A 23095-nucleotide genomic window follows, 5' to 3' on the forward strand; every position below is an offset into this window, starting at 1 on the left:
AAGATACTTATGGAATGAGTTAGGATGTGATAAGATGATGTGATAAGATACTTATGGAATGAGTTAGGATGTGATAAGATGAGTTAAGATGTGATAAGATACTTATGGGATGAGTGATGCGATAAGATGAGTTAAGATGTGATAAGATACTTATGGGATAAGTGATGTGATAAGATGAGTTAAGATGTGATAAGATACTTATGGGATGAGTTAGGATGTGATAAGATGAGTTAAGATGTGATAAGATACATATGGGATGAGTTAGGATGTGATAAGATGAGTTAAGATGTGATAAGATGTGTATGGGATGAGGTAAGAAGTGTATGTAATGGGATAAGATGTATATGAGATGAGTTAGGATGTGATAAGATGAGTTAGGATGTGATACTGAGGTGTATGAGATGTGATAAGAGGTGTATGAGATGTGATAAGATACTTATGGGATGAGTTAAGATGTGATAAGATGAGTTAAGATGTGATAAGATACATATGAGATGAGTTAGGATGTGATAAGATGAGTTAAGATCTGATAAGATGTGTATGGGAGGAGGTAAGAAGTGTATGTGATGGGATAAGATGTATATGGGTTGTGATAAGGCGAGAATGCATGTGATGTAACAGAATAGATGTGAAAGCGTATGTGATTATATGAATGGGAATGTGGAAATGAATGTATAAATGTGAATGTGGATGTAGAGGTGGATGTAGAGGTAGATGTATGGGTGTGAATGAGAATGTGAATGTAGAGGTAGATGTATGGGTGTGAATGAGAATGTGGATGCGGATATATACATATAGATGTAGAAGTATGGATGTGAATGAGAATGTGGATGTGGATGTATACTTGGAGATGTGGATGTATGCATGTAGATGTAGATGTATGGATGTGAAAGAGAATGTGGATGTGGATGTATACTTGGAGATGTGAAAGAGAATGTGGATGTGGATGTATACATGGAGATGTGGATGTATGCATGTAGATGTAGATGTATGGACGTGAAAGAAAATGTGGATGTGGATGTATACTTGGAGATGTGGATGTATGCATGTAGATGTAGATGTATGGATGTGAAAGAGAATGTGGATGTGGATGTATACTTGGAGATGTGGATGTATGCATGTAGATGTAGATGTAGATGTATAGATGTGAAAGAGAATGTGGATATGGATGTATACATGGAGATATGGATGTATGCATGTAGATGTAGATGTATGGATGTGAAGGAGAATGTGGATATGGATGTATACATGGAGATGTGGATGTATGCATGTAGATGTAGATGTATGGATGTGAAGGAGAATCTGGAAGTGGATGTATTCTTGGAGATGTGGATGTATGCGTGTAGATGTAGATGTATGGATGTGAAAGAGAATATGGATGTAGATGTATACATGGAGGTGTGGATGTATGCATGTAGATGTAGATGTATACATGGAGGTGTGGATGTATGCATGTAGATGTAGATGTATGGATGTGAATGTGAATGTGGATGTGGATGTATGCATGGAGATATGAATGTATGGATGAGATGTGGATGTGGATGTGAATGTATGGATGTGAATGTGAATGGGGATGTGGATGTATGCATGGAGATGTGGATGTATGCATATGTGTGAATGCGTATGGAAAATAATGGGTCGATATGAGTAAATGGATGAAAATGAATACACATTGAATGGAATGTGGATTAAGTAATGTGGATTGAGGAGGGATAATGTGGGAAGACGAGTCGATATAGAAATTGTATTTTGTGACTGTTTGTAAATGACTATTTTATGTCAAGAATGCTGGGGAAGCATTTTGACCGTCTTGTGGATTAGGGTCATGGAGACCTAACTGACGGAGAGTCAATGGATAACGTCTCACGTAGCAAGGTCGGCCGAGGTCTTGACCAGCCTCGGTTCGATTTAAATGGTGAGCTTCCGGTACAGTGGATGAGGGACCAAGGAAGCGGCCTATGAGTGAAGCGCTAGGTCACCTTCGAAGGATCCTAGAGGGTGCTGACCATACGGTGCTCGGGCTCTGGGTCGCCGAAGATACCCACACGTGTGTCGTGGAAGATATTGGAACAAGGAATAAGAGTTGTTTTCTGAAACCGGGTATGAATCTGGTTGATTGACCTTGCTAGTCCTCAAAACGGATGAGTCCATGGCTCTTTTAGATGGATCTGTGGGTTGATCTTGTTGATCTTCCACGGAGATTTCATTATGTTATATGAATATATTCCCGGTTACTATGAGCTAGGAACTATGGAAAAGGTCCCTAATAAGTGAACAGGTGGTGAGCGTTCTGGTTTCCAATGAGGCCATAAGTACACTGATGAATGAATGACTGGAAATAAGGATTCAACCAGAGACTTTGAGGATTGTCATCACTGACATAATGGTTTTATTAAAGGATTGTTTTAAAGCTAGTTGATGCTGAGAAAAAGGCAATTTCATATTGGGTGTGTAAGTGGTGTGTCTAGTTTTATGTTTCCATGAACTTCCAGCTAGGGGGCCTTGGAACTCTTTTCCTTGGTACCCGGGACAAAACCTAACCAAATTCCAAATTGGATCCCATCACTACAGTGGTTGGGCGGTTGGCTAACCCATGGGATCGGCGGATGGGGTTAGGCTGGACTGATGGATCCGTAAATCGAGACTCAATTTCTGTTATTACGATAGATGAAGTAAATCCCGGATAGTAATTGTTCTATGGATAGGAATCAACGGCTGTGCCTCTTGATGGGAAAAAAAGTGTTGCTCCCAATGATCCAAGTGCAAGTTCTTCCTTGATCTGACCGAGTATCTTTATAGGTGCAGTCGGATCAGTTTGATCAGTAATGGTCTTGACTACGTTAGAGTAAAAAGTTATCCTGGAGGAATCGCCCGTGCTTTCCGGATAAGGGAAGTTTTTCCGGGTGTGATTTTGGAAAAACTGTCGGATTAGTCTCTTGTCCAGATATCCGTGGTGGACGAGGCCCCGAGTGTGGGACCCTGCCTCATGCAAGAAATGCTACTTCTGCTACTACTAGCACCCCAAATCCGTTGCTCGGTGGGGACAGGGATCTCTCAGAGAATTTAGGATTAAGCTAAAAATTAAGAAAAATGGTTTAGGTTTAAGCAAAAACCCTCTTGATTAGGTTTTCTAATCACCCAAATCAAAAGTTTTTTTTACTCAGACAAGTAGTAATCCTACTCTAAACACAAAGCTATACATGAATCTTAACAAAAAAACATTAAAAAAAACCAAACCAAACATCAAAATACAACAAAATCAAAAAATTGCATGCCAAAGAGCCTACTTGGTGCTCAAGCTTTTGCTCCCCCCCTACTCGCGCTGTAGCCTGCACACACACCCCCCTCCCCGCCTCCTATCTGCCTTCGCGTCTCCCCCGCCTCTGCTCATTAGCGCCCCCCGCCTCTGCTCATTCGCTGCCTGTGCTCATTCAGCGCCCCCCGCCTGTGCTCATTCGTGCCAACCCCCCTGCTTGTTCTCATTCGCGCCCCCCCGCCTCTGCTCATTTGCGCCAGCCCCCCCTGCCACTGCTCTTTCGTGCTAGCCCCCCCTTGCTCTGTCTCCTTTGCGCCCTTGCTCTCTCCCCTTTCTCCGTGACCTGCCCCCTCCGTCTGCCTTTGCCCTCTCCCCCCCTTTTTCTTTCTTTCCGCCCACCTTTGTTCTTCCTCCGTCGTCTTCTGCCTTTCACCCTCTGCCCCCCCGCCGCTCCGCCTCTTGTGCAGCTTGGTTACTGCAGAGCTTTCCGTTTACGCTTCGCCTTTGACAAAGCTTCAGACACTGATGGAGGCTCCTCCAGAGGGACTCTTCTGCAGCCCCCTCGTGAGGATACCCCCATCAGACTTTCTCTTTTGCCAGAAGAGGAAGCAAGCCTCGTCGCGCAGAGGTGGAACGCCTCGAGGCACATTCCACCATCTGCCACATAGTCGGCACTTGCCCCAACAGAGGGGAGATCCGGGATCTTCTCCAGGCCCGCGCCTTCTTGTAGATGTGGGTAAGATCCTGGATGTTCAGCTACTAGGCCGCGGGCACTACTAGATTAAGTTTGAGACAGGTCATGGCCCAGGTCCTAGCCATGAGTCCCCTTACATCACGGGCACTCGGGCCTTCTTCAGACCTTGGCAGCATGGCTCACAGCAACGGTCGAGCAAGGAGAGCGCCTATTTCATGTCATAGTTTGCTTCCTTGGACTCCGCCGCCTGCGAGTACCTTCCGCTCCTTTCTAGGATAGGAGCATTGGTGGGCTCCGGTGCTTGAGACTGGCCCCACAGCAGCTTCAGTGGTGGCTAGAGCAGCTGGCCTGCCTTCGGTCAGAGTTTTGGTTCCTGACATCTCCTCTCTTCCGAAGGTCATTCAGCTACCTAGGATAGGGGGGGATGGATCGATTAGAGAGTGGAGTTCTCGGGGCTCCCGAACCAGTGTTTTATATGCAAGCAAGTCGGCCACCTGGCCAAGGCCTGCTGCCCTCATAGGAGACCCCGACCTTCATCGCAACAGCACGACCCCGATGGCCTGGCGCCCACAGATGTAGCTCGGCGGAAGGCAGCCTCCGGGACACCTGCTCAGCCCACAGAGACCTCGGATTGGTAGCCTGGACAGGGGTGCTGTAGAGGGAGACAACCACAATAGCAGGCCTGCTCTGGGAGACGAGATGGAGCAGGACAGCCAGGCCATCAGATTCACTAGGGGCCAGCCTCACCTTGTTCCTTCACCGGATTTCTCGTCCGTCGTCTGGACACATGAGAGGGATTTACGATGGGAGCTCCTCAGCAACCTCACCATCTAGTTCACCAAGAGAGCCCGGTGTTTCAGGGCCTTTGAGGGGAGATTGGAGCCACTAGTAGAGACTGTTCGGGGGATTTGGCAGGAGCTGATCCACACCCTGCACGGACAGTATGACCGCATCTGGGGCGACTCAGGCAGATGCGGCGATCTTGTGGCGCTAGGCCTTCCACACCACTTGGCGCAGCGGCCCCTTCTATACACTACATGCGGGTACCCCTCGTTGGCATTACAGGCCACCTGTTTGGCATTTCCCCCCTCCTCTTGTATGATATAGCTCTCAATTATTTGTACTGATCTTTGTACCTTTTTGCAGCTAGGGAGAGTCTCCCTAGCTGCCTTGATTGGATCTCTGCTCTGCCTTCTTATGAGCAGGAGAGTTTTTTGTAGCCCAGTGGGCCTTTTTTTTAAACTAATGAAAGGATCTTTTCTCGGAAAAAAAAAGAGCCTACCTGGCATCGGGCTATGGAGGCTCCGTCTCGTCGGATTCGAATCAAAGATAGCATAGACAAGTAGGCGGATGCCGCTCCCCGATAGCAGCACCAAAGATGTTAAGGAAACCTTACCCTAACGTGTCCTGGGAAGTTGCCTATCTATTGAGCTTGAGCATGGCTCAAGAGCTCCACCATAGCCGCTCGTGATTGTCATCCTCCCGCACTCGTCACACTGAGGCTGTTACTCTAATCCAATAGGTGGTGCAAGATCTCGTGAAGATTGTGTGGGATCTCCATGGAAGAGGATCACGTTGGTTAACCTAATCACGATAGAGAGAGAGAGAGAGAGAGAAGCAACAAGTGATTAGCACTAATAACTCCCAAACCCTAAACCTAAGCACACCACACATACTAGATTAGAGTTGCAAGAGAGAGGGAGAGAGAGAACACTCTACTTCTATTGCACAAATGGGAGAATGAGTTACAAACAAGAGAAATTGGCTTTTATAGTTCTAAGCCTTTTCCCACTAGACCAACCGGGGCGCCCAAAACATAGTTACAAGGCTTTTCTCTATGGTTTGGCCAACTGACCAAGGTCCTCTTGTCTGTCCTTTGAAGCTTAATACTTGGGAGCGTCTTTAGTGAATTTTCCTCATCAAATGACAGGATTTCCAATATAGCACGAGCACCCATTACATAAGTATGTAAACATAGTTGTCATATAGATGTGTTAACCAATATGTGGTTAACATGGCTCTCTTGGCCTCTTCTCCCACCTCAACTCCATTTCCACTCGTAGGGTGGTATTCTTGATGATTCTGATTTTGGCACCCCCTTTTCTCTATCTTCTAGGTGACTCCATTGGTGAGGGGCACTTACAATGTTGCTGTTTGAGTGAGCCATTGCCTGCTCACCCATGTCCTTGAGACATAAGAGCCCACTTCTTCCCCGCAAAGCTCTAGATTCAGGGGAGGGGCTTCAGCCTTGTCCTGCTACCTACCTTGGAGCTGCTTTGGCCCTAACTTGCCACCTTAGGCACTTCCAATCAGTTCATTAATTTGGTAGTGTCATCCTAGTTGAAAGGCCTGATGCTTATTGTGCCATCTATGCAGATTTTACATGCATTTGAGGGCAGCCTCCTTCCAGGCACTTAGGCATTTCTGGTCCATTCCGTCCAACAGCTTTTGTTACATGTCTTCTCTTTCCCTCTTTTCTCTTTTGGCCTAGTTTTGGAAGTTATAAAACATCTTTTCCTTGGACTATACTTCCTCTCTTTCAGCTTTCTTCATGGCCTCCATCTATTCTACCCCTTTCTTGATGTCAACATTAGCTACATCAAAGCAATGTTCTACTCATTTAAGCTCATCTTATTGCCTTTGCCTCTGGTCACCCTTGTGGGTGTGGCTGCTTTCATCTCCTTCTTTAACGGCCTTGATGGTCTTTCCATCTTGGTTTTTTTGTTCTTTGAATTCTTCAATAAGTGCCTTTAGCTCTTCTTTTTAGACTCTAAGAGCAGCCTCATCATTGGCTTTCTCTTCCAACTTCTTCGTGGCTTCCCATGTATGCTTCTTTAGCTCGTTTTCAAGGATGAGATATATTGTTAATCTAGTCCATAAAATAATATCTTTCCCTTTCTTGTCTTATTGCATAGCCATCTTTTTATCTTCTCCTTTAAAGACAATGAACCTCTTTTTTTAGGTTTCTTTTTTCTACCGGTAGCACCTGTTGCTCGTTTCCCTTATATGTAGTTGCTCTTCTCTGCTCGTGTGTCCTCCGATGCTACCAGCTTCTTTTCTCCCACTCCACTAGTGGGCTGATGCTTCTAAGGCCTTTGTTATTTCTTAGCCTAATGTCAGAGCTGGATCTGGATCCAGATTTTTGGACCCTCCATCCAAATTTCCATCTCTTGAATGGTCGGGTGCTAACTATTTGTAGGAAGGTGTGGGTTCGTACATTACCGCTGTTAGCATTTCCAAATAATATCCCCACACCTCTTTAAGGTCATCCATTGCATGACCCTCCCACTACTTCATTGTTTCTGCATCCATCTCGTACACTTCTGGGAATTCCTCTGTATCCAAAAGGGTCACTCATAAATATGTCCACGTAGCATGTGGGTTCAACAGAAGGGATTTTTAAAATCCCTTTTTTACACCATTTTTACATACAAAAGGGTACCATTTAAAGGGGGTATTCACAAGTTGAATAGAAAAAGGGTACCATTTAAAGGGGGTATTCACAAGTTGAATAGAAAAAGGGTATGTTTTATTCATGAGAAATTCATAGATAAGGGATTTTTAAAATAGGCCTTGAATGCACGGAATATAGAGGGTTTACTTATAGTGAACCCCTCAAGATCCAAAACTTCCAATCTCGCTTCTCCTCCTATAGGGGTTCCTACTGGCTCATCACATTCTATAGGGCAGCATCCTTCTCTTTAACTATAGATTGTGGTTTTGTCATTTCCTTCAACCCATCGTTCATGCATCGTTGAAGATAATGTAGGGTTCCTTGCACCCATTCTATCTCATTAATGTCTGGAAAACTTGCCTATGCTTACAATGTTTGTGTAGACATGGGTGCAAAGAGTCTTGGCTGCGGAGGCTACATCTCTAGTTGTAGGTTGGTGGTGGAGGCAACCTCCTACTACTACTGATGTAGCCTCTAGAATAATACTAGCTTGCCTAGGTCAGCTAAGTCTTCCTTCAACTGTTGTCGATCGCTTGGTACTTCCATCGCCCCTCTGGCCCCCTCCTTGGAAGTCTTCCCTTTTTTCTCTGCCACCCTTTTTCTCTCCAAATTGAAATAGTCTCTTTCTCCACTACCCTAAGGTTTCCTAGTTGGTGAGGCTTTTCGGAGGGATTTGAACTTTCAAGATTCCTTGGTACATTTTCCTTAGGGCCCTCCTCCTTATCCTTCTCAACTCTTGGTTGGGCCCTCCCTTTAAATAAAGCATCCAGATATGGCCCAATCTTTGCCTTTGTATTGGGTTTGATGAGCTTTGCAATTTGTTCCTTTAGGTTTAAAGATAATGTGGGGGAGAGAGAGAGAGCTTGAGTTCCTTTTTGCAAGCAAACAAAAACACACACACAAGAGAGTGCAAGACACAAGAGAGATGGATGGGTGAATTTTCTTCTATCTTCTTCTCTTCTCTACAACCATATAACTAAAAGATAAGAGTACATACATAAAGGGAAAGTCCTCTCCTACAACATACACACAATAGTCTCAATATATAGTGTGAACCCGACTATACAAGCCGGCTCTATAACTATGCCATAACTCTAGTACTCCAAAGTGGTTGTCACACAACCTATAATCCACTGGCAATATATCAACCATAATCGCACCAACCGTGCCAGTGACATAAGTGCAAAAGCTATCACCCAGATGGGTCATCAATATGTCCTACCCTTTGGCGCACCGATGATGTAGCCAAGTAGAAGAAGTAGCCAAAATTTGTAATCCTACCCTTAGAAGAGACCTCTAGACCTTAAATATAGTCAAGTCTCTATCAAGGGGGATACCTCGCTCTTAGAGATGACCCCTAGGCCTCGAAGATAGGTTAAGTCACCATCGAGGGGGGTTGTAAGGTCCCCCCCTCCTAAATAGGGGAAACCTTAAGATAGTCTACTAGGTCTAATAAGAGAAAACTTTCCTACTCGTCGAGACCTCGACCATATAAAGATGCAAAGATACGACTAATAGGTAAGACCTAGTGCTATCCTGTAGAGGGGGAGCGTGGTCAAATCACCCATGGAGTGATTGACCTTAACTTGGGCAACCTCTATTATTCTTGATTCCTAGAAATAATGTTTTTCCCCTTATCTATGCGAGGCACAGTTGTCTGCTGGCCTAATCCTCTAGAGTAGGGTTGCCTAGGGACCTACTTACCTAACGTAAAGCTTTCAGTTAATTCTGTTGGAAAGTTACTCGACTAATCAGGTCCACCCGTCCGTAGGATTGTACCGTAAAGGCATTCCATCCTCCCACTTTTCACCCAGATCATGCATAAATTTTGTTTTCTAATTACTCCTACCATGATGTGTGACATATATAAACAAGTTCCTTAAATAATGACCTTACACAGTGTTCGTTTAAACAGTCCTTAACAATGATACAACAATTCTAGAAAACAAGGGATTTAATTAAAATAAATAAATAATACAGTGTTCAAATCTATCCCCATTAGTCAGATTCAGGCTCTCTTATTCCTTTACTTTTTTCTGCCAATGATCTAGAATTAGACCTTTGAGCCTCTATAGACTAGAAAATACCTACGGGACCATACATGTCGTCGTTGGTATCTGGTGAGACGAGAGGACTCAAGACGGCCTCTCGCCTTCTCAGGCTCCATCACTTGATCCTCCTGCTCCTCAGAGGGAAGTCTACACACTAGAGTGGGCTTATTCTATGCACTAGCCTGGGCCGGCATAACTAGGCAACATTCATAACACTCACCTAAACTAGCAAGTCTCATCTTCCCAATGGTAGGAGGGATACCTTGGACCAACTCCGGGCCTTGCTAACATCACCGTCGTCCGACTACACAAGCATAGAAATGGGATTACCATCAAGGCGGGGAGAAGATGTACCTGTACTTTAACTTGATCGAGATAACAATACAATTTCTTAACTAAACCATAGGATATGCGAAACAACATCATCTTCTTAAGAAAGCAACAATTTCACAAGAATTTTGGTCTTTCAAAGCAAAGAAAAGCTTAATAATCATTTAAAAAGAGGTTTTTTGAAAATTTTTGACTTTTAATGATAGCATTAATTAAGCAACAAAGAAGGTGCTAACCTGGTCATTTTAGTTTCTTCTAGGATTCCCAAGGGGAGATTTGGGACTGCATACGGGGCATTCCCTCCAAGGTCGTTATTATGTACGCTTCTCGAGGCGATATTTTGCATCTTTGAGGAGGTACCATTCTTTCCACCGTTTTGTAGCCCACGCTACCACAAAATCAATGCTTTAGGCAGATCGTGAATCGAAGTTCATCTGCTCACTTTAGGAGCATTAAACTCTTATGTGGGAACCACCTCTAAGAGCCAAAGTGTGCTTACTAAAGTCACCGCTAATGGGGGGAAGGTGTCCTTAAACTAGAATTTAGGGCAAAAACCATTTTGTAGCCCACGCTACCACAAAATCAATGCTTTAGGCAGATCGTGAATCGAAGTTCATCTGCTCACTTTAGGAGCATTAAACTCTTATGTGGGAACCACCTCTAAGAGCCAAAGTGTGCTTACTAAAGTCACCGCTAATGGGGGGAAGGTGTCCTTAAACTAGAATTTAGGGCAAAAACCTACATTTAGAGGGAGAGAAGGGGAGTTCTCCCTTAAGTCTATTCATACGAGCTAAGGACACCCTGTCCTCAACACAAGGATGAGATATTGAAAAAAAACATCTGTAGAGCCTACTTGGAGATGGGTTGAAAAGGGCTTGCTGGGAGAGGGGCTGTAGAGGGCTGTCGGGTATAGTCTCGCACAGAGTATCGGGGGTACGGACTATTGGGTATAGTCTCTGCACAAAGTGTTGAGTAACAGAGTGTCGGGTGCAGTCTCTTGCACACAGTGTTGGGTATGGGTAGTGCAAGGTGTTGGGGTATCAGGCAGGGAGGGATATGGGGGTTTATAGAGGAGCTGGTACGAGTATCGGTGCAGGGAAAGGGAGAGCTAAGCAGGGTGAAAAAGACAGTGTACGGTGAAAGTACACCGGCCTGTGGCTACATGAGTCTGGGGAAAAAGGGACAGTGCTTGTACGCGGGCAAAAGGTGGCGTACACATGTACCTTCTGGGTTAGTGGTCACATGGGTGTCCACGTGGCAGCCAGTGGGAATGGTACACACTTTGGTCCTTGCACGGCCATTGTACGAACGCCCGGGTAGGTGGAAGGATTTTTTGGCACGCATAATTACGGGTGAGCATAAACCCAAATATGGCAAGTAGTGTGACACGAAGTTGGGGTTTGGACTTCGGTCACTTCTCAGAATCAAAACACACTTGTATGAAACCTCACAGCCCCCTCACCTCCCTTTCTCTCCCTAGGTTAAGATAAAGATATACACATCAAAGGTGAGATCGTAATTCATGGAAGGAAAGATGAAAGGCTCCGGAGAAGCAAGAATTTCATCCAGTCTTGCAGCTCCAAACAAGAGGGCGATTCTTTGTTGGAAGAAAATCTTCCGACTCAGGATTATGTGAACGGAAACATACGGAGAATATTGGTAAGGTTCATCCGTTTGAATTGGACGATTTGGTCGGAACATATTAAAACAAATGAATATAGCAATCACTTACAAGAGGATAAGACACATGGGATTGGCCTTTTGATAAGAGATTAAGAGGAATTAATCATTATTAAGAAGAAAGAATGGCCAAAGTTACAAAAAACAGAGATACACAGAGAATTGTAGTTTTAAATCCATATAGGCTGTGCAAAAGAGAATTACATAGGTGCTTAGAGCTTGAAGAGTGCTTCGCGTCCATATAAAAACTTTCAAAAACAGACAACCGAGTGAAAAGTTATGAACATTTTACTACAAGACTATAAAACTGCCAAAATTCGCCTAAAAGTTAGCAAGTTTGGGAGAAATTCTGATCATGAATGAAGTAAGGGATTAAAAAATTAGTTACATGAGTGGAAAGAACATATAAAGAGCTTCCTATCCATATGAGCAATTTTAGAAAACAATACCTGAGTAATGAGTAATTACCAGTTGAAATGTGGGTACTGGACCACAAAAATTGCACTTGAACCCTCTCTTTGCATGAAACCTCAATTTTCACATAGCCTCTTGCCTTTTATCTCCTTCATGATTCAACATAGAGGGTAAGGGTTAACAATTCTCAGCGGACAATCATAAAGATTTACCTATGGTCCCCAAAGTCTTTCCGCATGCTCATTACCGCTAAAACCATTGGTACCTCCAAGGGAGGGCGACAATAAGGCAAGGGCTACCTTGAGAAGTCACAGGCCCACTAAGATAATAACTCCTTATCCCACTTATCATGAATCATCAAAGAGGTCCAAAATTGGGTTAAGCATGAGGAGCTAATGCTAAATGAGACATTCACATGTAAAGAGAGTGTTTGAATAGGGATTTGAAGAAAGATAAGAGAATGGCAATGACACAAAATGCTCAATTGAGGAGGCTCATTCCTTGATTTGAAAGGGAGAGGAGGGCTCCTTTTATAGGCGGAGAATTACCCTCTCTTCCATTGTTACAAATTACAACATAAAAATCTTCAACCCTTCAGTGACATAAGGGTAGATGTCACCATCAATTGTCCTCTTCGGCTAAGTCTTCTATTGATTATTAAATTGATGACTTTTGAAAGTGTGATGAGATAATAGCCAAGTCTAAGTGGCATGTAGGTGGAGATCCCACTTACACATGGTAGAATTATCCTCTTCCATGTAGGCATTCTAGAAGAATCTTTCCCAATTATGCACCTACACACTCCTCCACAAATTAGTTACCTCCTTCTTAAGCACCTCTACTTGCACTACTCCCAAATGCCTTAGTCGCTGTACCACTGGCTTACTTTGGGGCTTGAGATCAATCTTGTGCTCTACTAGGGTAACTTGGCGTACTTGTTGTGAGTAGCTGTTTGCAAAAAGGTTAAGAAATCCATCCAACATTTTTAAGTAATTCTCCCTTTCAGTACATACCTGCTATGGACTCATCAAGAAGAAGTTCATTTTGTTGGTGAAGACTAGTGAGGTCCACATCTCCTTTCTTGCACATGGTTGAAGAAGCTTTCCCTTCCAAGGCTCCATTGTCTTCAGCATCCCCTCGATCCCTTCCCACAGGGAAAGACCAAATGCAACTCCCTCCACCTCTCCTTCTGAGATGGAATCCTCGGAGCTACCACTTGTCTCTTCTTCATCGGATGACTCTCACTCTAAACTTTCAAAAGTTGAAGGTTCACCTCTTACCACTTTCTTGCGACGACTCTTGATGTTGTAGTGGACCTTCTTATTCTCACCTTGGAGAATAAGATCACCTGTCTCCCACTTTTGAATTGCCTTCACTTGGCGAAGCCATGGCCTACCCAATATCAATGGGTAAGCCCTAGCATCAGGCTTTGTAGGAATGACCTGGAAAGTTGTAGGCACAGAAATACCACATACATCCACTCCCAAATTCTTGACAATTCCCAAGCTTTTCACCCTAGTATTATCAGCAAGTTTGATGCGATAGGGAGAGTTGGTAGAAGACAACTTTAAATCAGTATCTTTCATTGTTTTTTCACTCATGACATTGATTGACGCACCTCCATCAATGTATGCATTAGAAATTGTTTGCCCCTCAATGATGACATCAATTACAGGCACATCATCTCCTATATCAATATCCACCTTCTGAACCATAGGAGTCCCATTATCCCTCTTCTTCTTTTTCTTAGATTCCCTTGTGCTAGCCAGCTTACCCCATTCCTTTCTAAGCTTTGGAGAGAGTGCCAAAAGCTACCCAAAGGTGATTTGTGTTGTTTTCTCCCTAAGATCTGTTAAGAGGTCATAACTAAGAGATCCTTGTCTAAGAGGAAAGTCAGATTGTCCAATTTTTCTCCTAGACGACTTCTTCTTCTTCTTATTTTTCTCCTTTTCTTCAGATTTATCTTTTTGTTCTTCTTCTTCTTGGCTTCTAGTTTTACGACCCCTTTTTGCCATTAATGGCATCAATGTTTCCTCTTCTTCTGAGCATATTTTCTCTAAAAGTGCTAAACTTTTATCCTCACTTTTCCTCAACTTTGGACACTCAGTGCGATAGTGCCCCTTCTCTTGACATTCATAGCATGTGACACTACTTCTATCCCTAGGTTTATCCTCAGCTCGTGGAACCCTAAGTGGCCTTGCATTGACTAAGTGTAACTTTAAATCAGCAAATTCTGCCATAAGTTGTGCAATGTTATGATCCAAGGATGGAGCTTGTACCTGAGATGTTGAGACTATCTCTACTCGTGGTGGTGGGGTTGGCACATTCGGAGAAGATTGGAATGTGGACTCAATATGAAGAGTGGCCTCCTTCTTCAAAGCAATACGAAGAGCCTCTTTAAAATTAGTGGGATCTTTGCTAAGAACTTTTCCATGCAAGCGGGGATCCAAAGCCCTGATAAACTTGCTCATCTTAAGGTGCTCCATTGCTAAAGAACTCTTTGAATCTTCCATAGAAGGTGAAGAAGAAGAAGCAACAACATGTAAAGCAGCTTGTTGATATTTGATGAATAAGGCTTCATACCTCACTGAAAAGGTAGAAACTGACTCTCCATCCTTTTGGAAAATTTGATCCGATTACAATAGTAAAGCATTTGGCCACTCCACTGTCCCAAATCTCTCCTTCATTGCTTTGGTCATCCTTTCCCAATCATTCTTGGACTCCTCTGGCAAAGCCTCATGCCAAGTTAAGGCCACACCCTCCAAGAAATCTGGAAGTATTTCTGCCCTCTCCTTCATAGACCAACCCGTCAAGCGGCATGCTCGGTTAAAATCTCGGAGATAACTCCTCGGGTCTTCTCCTTCCGATCCTTAGAACACCAGAATGTTGAACATCTTGCACCAAAAGATGAGTAGCAACAAAAGGGAAATTTACTTTTTTAAAAATAACTTTTCTTTAATCATGCGGGACCTTGAGGATAAAATAGAATAATTCTAAGTAAAACTTGCCCGTCAACTCCACCAAAAGATGTGACATGAAGTTGGGGTTTGGACTTCGGTCACTTCTCAAAATCAAAATACACTTGTATAAAACCTCACAGCCCCCTCACCTCCCTTTCTCTCCCTAGGTTAAGATAAAGATATACACATCAAAGGTGAGATCATAATTCATGGAAGGAAAGATGAAAGGCTCCGGAGAAGCAAGAATTTCAGCCAGTCTTGCAGCTCCAAACAAGAGGGCGATTCTTTGTTGGAAGAAAATCTTCCGACTCAGGATTACGTGAACGGAAACATATGGAGAATATTGATAAGGTTCATCCGTTCGAATTGGACGATTTGGTTGGAATATATTAAAATAAATGAATATAGCAATCACTTACAAGAGGATAAGACACATGGGATTGGCCTTTTGATAAGAGATTAAGAGGAATTAATCACTATTAAGAAGAAAGAATGGCCAAAAGTTAAAAAAAACAGAGATACACAGAGAATTTCAGTTTTAAATCCATATAGGCTATGTAAAAGAGGATTCAATAAGTGCATAGAGCTTGAAGAGAGCTTCGCGCCCATATAAAAACTTTCAAAAAGGGACAACCGAGCGAAAAGTTATGAGCATTTTACTACAAGACTATAAAACTTCCAAAATTCGCCTAAAAGTTAGCAAGTTTGGGAGAAATTCTGATCATCAATGAAGTAAGGGATTAAAAAATTAGTTACATTAGTGGAAAGAGTATATAAAGAGCTTCCTACCCATATGATCAATTTTAGAAAACAATACCCGAGTGATGAGTAATTACCGGTTGAGATTTGGGTATTGGACCACAAAAACTGCACTTCCCTCTCTTTGCATGAAACCTCAATTTTCACATAGTCTCTTGCCTTTCATCTCCTTCATGATTCAAGCTAGAGGGTAAGGGTTAACATTGCTCAGCGGACAATCATAAAGATTTACCTATGATCCCCAAAGTCTTTCCGCATGCTCATTACTGCTAAAACCATTGGTACCTCCAAGGGAGGGCGGCAATAAGGCAAGGGCTACCTTGAGAAGTCACACGCCCACCAAGATAATAACTCCTTATCCCACTTATCATGAATCATCAAAGAGGTCTAAAATTGGGTTAAGCATGAGGAGCTAATGCTAAATGAGACATTCACATGTAAAGAGAGTGTTTGAATAGGGATTTGAAGAAAGATAAGAGAATGGCAATGACACAAAATGCTCAATTGAGGAGGCTCATTCCTTGATTTGAAAGGGAGAGGAGGGCTCCTTTTATAGGTGGAGAATCACCCTCTCTTCCATTGTTACAAATTACAACATAAAAATCTTCAACCCTTTAGTGACATAAGGGTAGATGTCACCATCAATTGTCCTCTTAGGCTAAGTCTTCTATTGATTATTAAATTGATGACTTTTTGACTTTGAAAGTGTGATGAGATAATAGCCAAGTCTAAATGGCATGTAGGTGGAGATCCCACTTACACATGGCAGAATTCTCCTCTTCCATGTAGGCATTCTAGAAGAATCTTTTCCAATTATGCACTTACACACACTCCTCCACATGCCTTCCACATTTCCCAACTTGTAGCCTTATGGTGAATACCATATTAATAATACAATAAAAATCCATGTGAGCATGAAGGCCCACTTTTATTTTCCACATCACTAGCCTATCTACCATACCAAAGTATTTATCAAGCATACTTGTGGCATTTACAATGTGTGCACCCTAAATCAAGTAAAACCATTATATTTGAAGATAGAATGCTGTTATCGGGGTAGCCACCAAGCCACCGAATCACCACGCCATTATTCCATTGTGGGCACCGCAATCTTCTTGGACAAGCTTCCACCTTATTACCATTGCGAAACCATCAAAATATGCACAAAATTGACAATGAAAGATATCAATTTTTCATGTCACAGTAGTTTTTTAATAATGGGGGGCTTTTGGTCTATTCTCTCTGTTTATCTATCTCTCTCTTTCTCTTTCTTTGTTTCTCTCTCTCTCTCTCTCTCTCTCTCTCTCTCTCTCTCTCTCTCTCTCTCTCTCTCTCTCTCTCTCTCTCTCTCTCTCTTATCTCTCTCTCTCTCTCTATCTCTTTTATCTTTTTCTCTCTCTATCTCCCTCTCTCTCTCTCTCTCCAGAGATTTAATATTCACGTGATCACAAGATTTTTTGTGATAATAACACATGTGAACAAGTTATTCACATGTTCTCATGTTACCGTTCACAAAAATAACAGGTCACTTGCCATTTGCGAACCCCTTAAAAGCTTGGCTACACATGGGAATAAGCTATTCACATGTTCTCATGTTACCATCTTCACATAACAGCAGGTCAGTGGCCACCTAAGAAGATTTTTTATGTCCGACAAAGATAAGTTTTTTAGGCCCTTGTGAAAGCTTTGTGAATATAACATGTGATCACAAGATTTTTTGTGCTATTAACATATGTTATTAACATGTTCACATATTCTCGTTTACGTCAGTGAAATCCTTGTCTCTCTCTCTCTATCTATTTTTGTCTCTCTTATCTATCGCTCTCAAATCTCTGTCAATAGCAAATAAAATTACTCCAATAAAATGCTACAAGCTTGAATACAATTATTGTATTGAAATTGTTCCAATAAAATGAGACCCTAAAACAATTTTGCACATCCCATACATCTCGGAAGTTACATTAGGAACATGAGTTGTCCACTAAACTAATTCAAGGTTGGTTTATTCTTTGAATAGATATTCAGTTACCTCCCTTTCGGTCAAATTTGGTTGGTGAATAAACATATTTTCATTTTGGTCAATCCCATGACTCTCATGTACACAAAGTACACTGGTTGACCCTTCCCAAAAAATATGGATGCGTTTTGATATGCACATCATAACTTCCCGTATGAGAACCTTCTCCAAACGTCACAATGGTGAAATCCTCAGATTTGGAAGATTGAAACACCTGCACTTGTGTAACTTGTGCATTTATGTCTAGTGCTTTCTTGATCCTTTTGGCATCTTCTTCTGAAATCCATGTTCTATATCTTTTTGCGACGACCATCTCTAAATATGTTTTCATTTTTGAATGTATTTGTCTCTCTCCTCTACGCACTTCTGGTTGACTTCAGCTCAATGAAGGTTGTTGCTCCCTTCCTAATGGCTTACTCTGTAAGTTATACCCTGCACCAATGCATTTACTTGCTCAATTGTCAGATTTGTGCCTTCAGCCACATTGGCCATATAGCATTGTGTGGGGGATGGTCAATGTTCTTGTCCACAACCCATGTATGCATGATGTCATTATTACAAAATCACATCATTTAACTAGTTTTCCCTACAGCATGGGACCTTGTTAAAAAAATGATGGTGTAGGTACTCCTTTACACATCCTACAATCATGCGACCACACTTACTACTACTACTTATGTAACTCAAACACTTCACTTTGTTTCCCTTTGAAGTTCTCCTAATTGCCCATAATTTCTTATGTATGGGTGCTTCATTTATGATTTTGTCACTCGATTCATTTCTTGTGTCCACATCTTCATCCATCAAGGGTATTTTCTTACGACGTCCAAGACTTTCTATCTCTCACATGCACGTTGTACTCAAGTCTATGACTAGCATCATCATCCACATCAATTACATTACATTGTTGTCTCTTTTGTTGGGCTAATTCCTAATCACGTGCCAAAGGAGTTGGGGTACATATAGGTGTTCTTGTAGTGTTACTCTTTATTGTCCGTACAACTTGTGCTGGGCTTAGAGTATGCGCATTTTCCCTCTCAATGAGATTTTCAAGACTTGGACCTGCTCTAATATGCTTTCCCATCATGTATGAATTTTTCTATGCACTTTATAATAAAGCATTAGCCATGTCTGATACACATGCATTGTAGAGTGTTATTTTTTATTTGAAACCCTCCCCGGCTCTAACAAGCTTCCATGTTTAGACTTTGATAAGTTTGTTCGTGGTGTACATGATTGATCACCGCTCTTCTCCACCTATGCAATAGTTAGAGATATATTAGAAACATCAATAAAGACATTGGTTTTAAAGACACTGGTTCTTATACATACCGAAATCATTACATTGTCCCAATGTGCAATGCGCACTCCCCACTAGCTCAACCAAAGATCCATGGCAGGTTTTTTTGAATCTTTTACATTTCCACTTCACCACCATTGTGTCGGATAGGTCACCCTTGAGCTAGTGCAACCTTTTTTGTTAACTTGGTCCCCCACTTCTCGCACATGCTCTTATGCACAACTTGGAAGGCCTTCATAACATACTTTGCAGTATGTATATTTAGGCTTTGTGCCCAATGAAATAAACATGAGCATTCCTGACCTTTCATTTCTTGTCTTCCATTGTACACTTCTCTAATGGCATTCCAATTTTCTTGGGCTTCATTTGAAATGAAACCAAAGAAGTCTGCCTTTTCAAATCCGTGTGCTACCATGACATTATTTATACACTCCCAAAACAATGCTTGGGAAGTCTTGTCCTCCTCTTTCATATCGCAAGTTGTAATAGTTAGAAGCTCCTACATGTTGTAACTAAAAGTCAATATGCTAAAAGAGGTAATAACAAAAAACCTTTTTTTTTTCAAAAACCTATATTTCTAATGACAAGCCATTTTTACTACCTTGGATCATAAACATGTCTAGTTTGGTCAAATTGGATCCAAGCTCTTTTTAGATCACCATTCCCTGAACGCCTCATTCTATTGACAAGTTCGACACCAGGGGCTGGTCCTTTAGTAGACATATCGGCTTCCATGGAAGAAGTCATAATTATAATCCCTCTTCAAACATAGCAAGTCATCATGTCCAAATGATGACTTAGGTGTCCTTAGCGTGCATGAGCTACTGACCTTCGAAACCTAAAAGAAAGGAAATTTTAATCACTTTGTATATATGGCCGTAACAAATGCTTCTCTAATTTAACTCACCACTTCTTCTCTCAACTAGCGGGGGCTGAGTTCTTCTAGCACATTATTTAATTCTTTATCACCAAGCTCATGTCCTTGATCTCCTTCTCGGACTTATGAAGTTAGCACCAACTCCTTAGCAACACACATCTGCACCTTCCTTGGACCAGCACTTGCATCTACTTTAATTACTCTTTGAACCATTGCTTTTGTCTTATCAAGCAATGCCTTTGATGTTCTAGCCTAGACACTATGTGAATGAATTCCGGTGTGTATTAGAAGCTGTGTTAGACTATCATCACTAGGCATGACATAATACACATAGCACGCACAAGCTACCTTGCAAGTAGCTGGCCTTTTGCAATTATAGTGATAATTGAGCTTTCCATCATTAATGGAACAACAACTTCACAAGTTTTCTTTATACACCCTTTGAAACTAATGTCATTAGGGAAGCCATTGTTTAAATACCAAGGGCATGTGGTGTGTAAACAATGCATTTCACAAATGCAATGGCTTATCCTACACACCCTTGGAAAGTTGACATTCGATGTAGCTGCCTTTGTCCACATGTGGCCATCATACTTATGATCCATGCCTACTCCAGAACCCCTAGTGGCAGGAAACTCAAATATTACATCCCTATCGTAGAATCTAGGAAGCTCATTCACCTTAAACACCCGTGGTATACATCTCACCTTAAACACCCGTGGTATACATCTCACCAGCTTTGTCAAAGTGTTCTCCTTCCTCATGTTCAACAAGAACCCTATAGTGCTTTTCAGTTTCAAGGTTGAAAGTACTTTATGGTTGGGTAACTGGGTGTATAGAGGCACTGCATCTCATACATGTGTCTTCTATAGCACACTATCATCAGAATTTATTTTGAACTTTCAATATTCACGTAATTAGAGGTACCAATTGATGAATTGGATTTTGAGCTTACACGTACCTCATATGTAAGAGATATTAGGTCATTCAAGAAGGTAGAGATCCTTGCCTTATTTATCTTGAAGTGGAACAAGGGTGCCAACACATGTCTCTTTATCTGCTATGATTGTGATCGCCTCTAAACCCTTGAACTGTAACGGCGAACATTTTTGAATAAGAAATTCTTTGTTCACAAATCATTTGCCATTGCTCAAAGGCACCCTCATCTCACATGTATCATTGTTGGGGAAAATAAGCAGAGCCTCCTTAATAGAGAAACAGAGAGAGATGTGTGTGTGTGTGAGAGAGAGAGAGAGAGGGATGTGTGCATGTGTGAGAGAAAGAAAGAGAGAGAGAATCACTAGTTAGGAGGTCCTAAATAAATAATTACCAAATATCATTGACGTTATTGTTTGTATTAGGGTTAGGGTTAGGGTTCATGTTAGTGTTAACCATTTTAACTTCAGTGTTAAAAAAAGTAAATATTTTAATATTTATCAAAAAATATTTTTATATTTTATTGTTCTTTTATTTTTTTTATTTTATGATCTTGTCGTTCCTCCTCTCTATCAAACTCTCAAACACACCCACACACACACACAAAAACACACACACATGCACGTACGCACACACACACACACACACACATCGCACCTCTCTCTCTAGAAATCATTTAGGCTACTATAGCATATCTTAAGCTTCATGAAAGTACTAAGCATCTTAACTTTAGACTAACAATCTTAACTTTAGACAGTTCGATCACCATCTTATTAAGATAGATGTTGTAAAACTATCAATATGTAAGTGGTTTTGCCACATTCTATCATGCTCATGCTTCTTATACAACAAGAAAGACTAATCTTTTTTTATGCAATAACATTAACTCATATATGTGTAATGATTGGATTAGACAAAAATGGTATTCTTACTTTTAATCCAAATGATCACGAGACTAGATGATTGGAACCATACATGAGGAACTAAACATCCACATTATGTTAAGTTAATCTAAGAGGTTAGTTAAACCTAGAGAAATCCACTTTAGATAAATCCTTGCAAGAACTCAAACATAAATTCTCGACAATAAAACTAGAGTCTATACTTAATCTCTATTGAACAAGGCTAAAGGTTAGATGAGTCCTAACCTTAAATAAATGATTCTCATACATCTACTAACATGGTTAGATTTCCTTAGTCATCAAGGAGGAAAGCTAACTTACATCGTCACTTACACACCTTCAAGAAAAGGTTGCATAAACAACAGATTATAGGAAAAGGGAATTAGATAAAAATTAGGCATGCTTATTCTAATGATTGATCTAGCATCAAGATTGAACATATGATTATAAGATAAATAAGGTTATCCACTTAATTATTGATCTAGCTTTAAGCTTAAACATATGAATGATTGATCTAGCATTAAGCTTGAACCTATGGTTATAAGATAAAAAAGGTTGGCCACTTAATCTTGATTAAATAAGATTAACAAGTGAGATTACTTTTGAGTTTAAGACCTTTTTCAAGCATGAGATTTATTGATTCTTATGGATCTAAGCAAATTGATCTAAACATGGGATTAGTAAAAGTAACACTTTGTAAATATGCTACCATTTTCTCACAAGAACTTAGAAATAAGTAAGCCTCATGAATCTGCATAAATACAAGAAATCAATAATGATTAAAGTGAAGCTTAATCACTTATCACTTGATTACTTTATCCATAGAACTTCATCCATGATTAGATAAAATAATTATTCTTCGAAAACTCTTCATCACCTTAGTGGTTGTTCCTAGAGCCTCAAGAATGATCAAATAGAAGCGCTAAGAATGCTTTACACTCTCAAATAGACAACCAAACCACTCCATAGCTTTGAGCACATAATGCAAGCAAAAAGAAGAAAGAATTTTTTAGATTTTGTGAAATAAAAACCCACTTTGCAAGGCTTTCAGTGCCTCACATAATCCCTTCAAGATTCACTTAATTCATGCTTAATCAAAGATTAGGTAACTTAAAAAGAATATTAGCATGCCATAATCAAGAGCTATTCTCCAAAGACTATGCATTTGACTAAATCATACCCTAAATCAAGCTGAACATAACCTAGTCAACCGTAGAACTCCTTAATCACACCCCCATATGCTTAATCTTGTGTTAATCCTTCATTAATTCAAAAGAATGATGAGATTCACTCTCTTGTGGGTAAATACTAAATAAATCTTAGCATAACCTTAGTCAATCATAGAAGGCCTTGAATCACACACCGATATGCTTAATCTTATGTTAATCCTTCACTAACCTAAGAAATGATGAGAATGATTCCCTCTTATAGAAGCAATGGAATGAACCATTGATTAGCTTAATAA

This window comes from Cibotium barometz, chromosome 24 (assembly GCF_041138505.1).
Source record: "Cibotium barometz isolate CiBa-2024 chromosome 24, ASM4113850v1, whole genome shotgun sequence".
NCBI lineage: Eukaryota > Viridiplantae > Streptophyta > Polypodiopsida > Cyatheales > Cibotiaceae > Cibotium > Cibotium barometz.